The sequence below is a fragment of the Xyrauchen texanus genome, chromosome 11 (genome assembly GCF_025860055.1).
Source record: "Xyrauchen texanus isolate HMW12.3.18 chromosome 11, RBS_HiC_50CHRs, whole genome shotgun sequence".
NCBI classification, from domain to species: domain Eukaryota; kingdom Metazoa; phylum Chordata; class Actinopteri; order Cypriniformes; family Catostomidae; genus Xyrauchen; species Xyrauchen texanus.
In genome coordinates, this window is record NC_068286.1 from 15,949,742 (window position 1) to 15,955,741 (window position 6,000).

The window sequence follows — 6,000 nt, forward strand, 5'->3', positions numbered from 1 at the left end:
CATGGTTGACAAATCTAAAAATATATTACATGTTGTGTATTACATGTGTGTACTGTCACAATATTTAAACAAACTGCTCGCTATTTGGGTTGCTTCTCGAGTAAGCATCTGTGCGATTTTGATATTTTTTTTTTTTAAGAAATACCATTCTCCAGCATTTTCATTTATATTTTATATATTTTTGTATTTTTTCTCCTTTACGCTGTTCTAAAGGCAAGAGGCACTGAAAATCTGCAAAAATCCTAAATTAAATTTGGAATTATTATCATTATATTTTTGGGATTAGTTTTTATGTATTGATTTTATTTCTTAACCTTTATCATGACACACCTGTTCATGTAGTGTATGAAAGTATATGTGTTGAAATCTGAGGTGGGCCTTTATCAACATAGGATCCTTTTCCCAAACTAAATTCAATACACCTCCTCCTCTCTTCGGTCTTACATACTCTCTCTCTCTCTCTCTCTCTCTCTCTCTCTCTCTCTCTCAGCTCTTGACATGTGTTGTGATCCTTTGCATTTGCTCTGCTTTGTGTGTGTTTATTTGCACTACGAGCATCACAACAAAACTCATCAGACTTTGTTTGCTCATAGTGCATGCAAGATGGATGCTCTGCTGTCGCCAGGTGTTTGTTAACATTGCTTGAAGAGATTTGGCAGCTACACACTTCTCTTTTCCCTCTCTAAAACTGTGAGAAAGAGATGTTGTCTTTAGTCATGATAATGGCAGCTAGAAAGGAGTCCAATTATGACAAAAACTGACATTTCACCAAGTAAAGAATAAGGTGTATTGATGTGTTTTAAAATAACACTCCGCAGACATTTGCAAAGGTAATTGAAAAATCTGAGACACATACAGATTTTTTATTTAACGTCACAAATATCTATTTTTAAAATCAATACTTGACCTTTAAATGCTTTGCGACATTAAGAATTAACATAATTGCCCGTGTACACTGGTTTGAGATATTTAGTATACTGGTTTTCCGCTGATGGGTCATGCCACTTTTCCCCTTTCGTTTGACCGGGCAAATGACAGAAATGTATTATTTGCTTCCAGAGCACACTCTTGTGTAACACACTGACACTCCTCTATCCACCAATCCACTAAATGCCTGAAAAAGGAAAGATGAGAACATCAAAAGAACCTGGCAATCAGTGTATAATCCAGACAACCTTCTCTGTCACTTTCTCTCTGTCAAATTGCAACAAAAGTATTGGGGAGTTTCATTTCATGATCCATGTCTGATATATCCACCAGTTTGTGTTCATTGTGTTCAGAACATTTTTCCACATGAAGAATGGTTTGTTAGAGGTGTTCCTTACATGAGTTTTGACCTGTTGTGATTTCAAATGACAACCTAAAATGACAAGCCTTATCTTACTGCTAAGTTCTTGGCTTGTAATTTACCTTGAAATGTCACATAAATAAGAATTATCACTCTTTTCTCTGTTGTGTGTTGCTTTATGGTGTCATAGTCATAGCCATGATGTCTATAGGTCTCTGTGGTCGAACTCTATTTTAAGTCTAGTTTGATTGTTTCAGCTCTCTGAGGAATGTAACAGGAATGTAACATGACTGACTTCCCCCTCATATTTTTATTTAACATTTTTACAAAAACAAATTAATTTTTGTCTTAATGGGAGATGAATGCATTCACATCTTCAGTGTTTTACAATAGTGTTATATTGTTGCCCTGACATGAGGTCCATGTTCACCAGCTGTCTCACCAAATATCAACAATCTGGGACCAAGTTTTTGATTTCTGTTGAAGTCATTGATCTTACTATTTTTCCCTCCTTTTTTATTTTGGACTGTTGCTGACATATATGTGATGGAAAAGTATATATATAAATCAGATGCAGTTATTTGTAAATATGTTTTTACAATTTTAAATGCATCAGATGATACGTCTCACTGTAAAGATATTGCTGTTTAAGATAGAGAAGTATTTTTATTTTATCTGTTTTCCACTTTTAAACTCATCTGAGCTCTCCCATTGCACTTCAGACAATGTCTTACTACTAATTTGTTATGTAAACCTCCTCTAATTTTTATTTTGAAGGTTTTTTCTAGTTTAAAATTTTTACTCTGTATCTAAAGCAGTTCTCTTTTTTTTTTCTTTTTCCATGTACAGAATTATGTAAATGGTTATGCCAGAGTTACAAAAATAATTTGTTTTTCAGAAAAAAAACATTAAAGAGATTGATCATTAAAAAAAAAAATCTCACTGATTGTATATTAAATTGCGTCTCTGCAGGTTATTTGACTTTTTAATGCCAAGTTATAAAACACTGGAAGAGTAGAACAAGTTTGTGACCTGATTATTTATCAGTTTAAAATATAAAGGGATAAAGAAAGTGCTGAAAAAGAGAACAAAGGATAGCAAAAAAGATGAAGGATTAACCCGAAAACTGTGTGTACATACAAATGCCTATAGCTCCAGGACATTATGTATAGTCTATCTTACAATACTGGCAAGATATGTGTATTGAGGGTAAGCAGTGTATATATTTCATGATAACACTAGTTTGAATAGAAATCCAGGAGGAAAATAAAGAGCTAGATAACAGAGAGAGACTGAGGGCAGTCTCCCAATCTTAGTCACATATGCTAAAAAGCGGTATTTAATATCTTACCATAATTAATCGCTCCCTTTTTCTCTGTCTGCTCCCTATATCTTTCTCTTTCACTATACTGCTCTCTTGCACTCCTGATTATGATGAATGGAGAGGTGTCACTATGACAATGCCATTACTCATCTTCATGGATGAGACAACCTCGCAGAGACTAATTTGGGGGATTCAAGAGGACAGAGGTTTGTTTGGGTGTGCTGAAGAGGAGTTGAGATGGAGCGTAAACACAGCCTGCCCTTCCCCAAGAGGTTTCCTTCTAAATGGGGTCATCTAGTCCCACTGCACTTTGTCCATTAGTTAAATAACATTCTGCTTAAATCTGATCTACTAAAAACAGCTAGTGCTTTGAATCAACCTACAACCATCTGGAAAATCAAATCACAGGTGAGAGCATCTCATTTAGTGTTCCACAGAAGAAAGTCATATGGGTTTGGCACAACATGAAGGTGATTATATGATGACAGAATTTTCTTTTTTGGGGTGAGCTATACCTTTAATATGAAAATGCTTTCTACAGCTCTGTTTGAGTGTGTAACATTGTTTGCTGGTCATTGTACAAAACTTTTTTAATAAAGTCAAGTGTTCGCTTAGGTTAATTGTTGGCCCTGTTCTGTTGCTGCTGATGGTAAAGGCCCAATGGATATTTATCATATGGTAAAGCAAACACTGGAAGAAAAAACATTTTCGTTCAAGGGTAATTATTTGTGATTAACCCATTTTCCATGTTAGGTTACCAATAATGTTGTTCTTGTAAACTTGGAAGTCCTCATGCTCTAACACTGTCTAATAATGGTGGGTATTGAGATTATCCGAATAGTATTTTTCTGGTCATGTGAGCCTAACATGGCAGCCCCCATGAGGGGACCATCTCCATGTAGATTAAAAATGTTTTTATTAGCTACTGATATGTGAATCTTCATTTCATGTGAATGAATAAAAAATAAAATTGATGTTGAGTACGCAATACAGCCGGAGACAGAGTATAGTAGATGCGTCAAACAAAGTTATGAAGTTAAAATATGAATATTATGGATTCACATCTAAATATATATATATATTTAGATGTGAATTTATTTGAGTACTTAAAATACTCAACAAAATCAAACAAATATTTTCAGCTGGGAGATATGATGCAGAACCTGCTCACTCGACAGTTAAGACAGGCTCAAGCTTCACAAGCTTTACCCTCAATCACATCGAATGCTTGTAAACTTTTAACTGACCTGATAAAAAACAAATATGGCGCTTTGCTAAATTTTATATATCAAACACAGTAGCCATTTTGAACCTCCCAAAATTAAATAAAGATGCTGGTATTAAGACCTGATATTAAAGGGATAGTTCAACCAAACATGAAAATTCTCTCATCATTTACTCACCCTCATGTAATGCCAGATGTGTTTGACTTTCTTTCTTCTGCAGAACACAATAAAATATTTTTAGAAGTATTTCTCAGCTCTTTTGGACCATACAACGTAAGTGAATGGGTGCCCACATTTTGAAGCTCTGAAATCTGCATACGGGCAAAAAAAAAAGTACTCCAGACGACGCTTGTGGTTAAATCATTATATTCTGAAGTGATTTGATAGGTATGGTTGAGAAACAGGTCAATGTAAGGTCCTTTGGGTTAATTATTGTGATTTGTGTGTGTGTGTGTGTGTATGTGTGTATGTGTCAGGGTTTCCGCGGGGTCTTAAAAAGTCTTAAAAAGTCTAAAATTTCAAAATCACAATTTAAGGCCTTAAAAAGTCTTAAATTTGCTGAAGTATTGTGTTCTAAGTCTTAAATAATTTTTAACAGGTCTTAATTTTCCTACGTCCATGTAAATCTCATTTAAATGCTCCCGCAGCGCTTTGGAATGTTTTTTTTTTTTAATTCCGTGGTGTTGTAGTTTCTTATTTCGCTAGTCCAAATATAATTCGCTGTATTATGACTACAAAATAGACCAACATGCAACAGCCAATCAGCTTTGAGCTTTCGTGTTATTGGCGCGAGTCTCTCGGATACCACAGAAAGACGTTAAACGGATTTTATTCAGCTATGAGGAAGTGCAAGTTTAGCGATACTTGGCTTGAAAAATCTGAATTTCGTGCTTGGTTAAATGCCAGTTGCAAATAACGCATTTGAAGCCTACTGCTTCTTATGCAAGAAAGCTATTAAATTGGGAATGTTGGGTGTACGGGCGCTGGAATCTCTTTCAAAAAGTGAAAAACATCTAACTGCTGTGAAGGGTCTCCAGCAAACGACAGCCATCAGCCAGTTCTGGCAAGTATCTGGCGGCTCCAGCACTACTTCTACACTGCCTAGGCTAGGCCCACACAGTAGCTCCGCAACTCCCGCAGTCGACCTCCGTGTTGCTTTTGGATCAGAGCCAACACTAAAAGCGGAGGTGCTCTGGGTTCCCTTATCGAGAGGTCTCTCCTATTGCGTAAGTAGCTTACGCTATGGGAAAACTCCGTTTCTCGAGAAATATTGAAGTCTTTATGTAAAACGCATTGCAGCTGCACAGCAGACAGTGATGAGCGAAGCAGCTCGGTCATTGGCTGTGCTGCGGCAACTGCTCGAACCAATGACGGGCGATTTAGAACGCGCCACCAATGGGGCGCCCGCTTCGCCAGCTCATAGCCTGCTGAAATTAGCATATGAGGGCTATATAATGAGCATCCCGTCATTCCAGTTCTTTAGATTTAATCTCCTTCAGCGAAGACCTTCTCTTCGCTGGATCCTCCGGATTATTGGAGTCTTTCGCCGCCGTTGACACGCATACAGCGGGACTGCTGAGAGGACGCCGGCACCTTCAGCCGCCTTCAAAGCCTTCTGCTACGCCATCCGGCGCGCATCGCATATCCTTTTTCTTCTGCAAGTGTTCGCCCCCGCGACGCTTTTTAGAATTAAAAGAGTGATTTTCCAAGGCGTTGTTGCAAATGCCTTCAGCCTGCGCCTCGTGCAGAGGCCCTCTTCACAACGGAGATCGGCATGTCCTCTGCACTCGCTGCCTGGGTCTGGACCATGCAGAAGCTGCACTCATTCAGGGCGGATGTCCTGAATGCGACTCCTTGGGCCTCGCCGAGCTGCGCGCTCGCTTTGCCGTTTTCACCGCAAGCGAGCCAGCTGCCCCCGTGCTGCCACCTCTCTTCGAGCCGCGCAAGAAAAAGCGCCACTCACAGAGGCTGCCAGAGCACCCCGACTTCGGTGATGTCACGCCGGCTCAGTCCCCGCGTGCATCGCCGTTACTAGATGTCTCCCCGCAGCCGGTCCATTTCACGAGAGCGGGCCTGCACCCCTCCAACGAAGCGGTGGGTCTCGTCTCGTTCGGCGCATCGGGGGACGACGATCGAAAGGATGACAGCCTCTCTCTTGACGC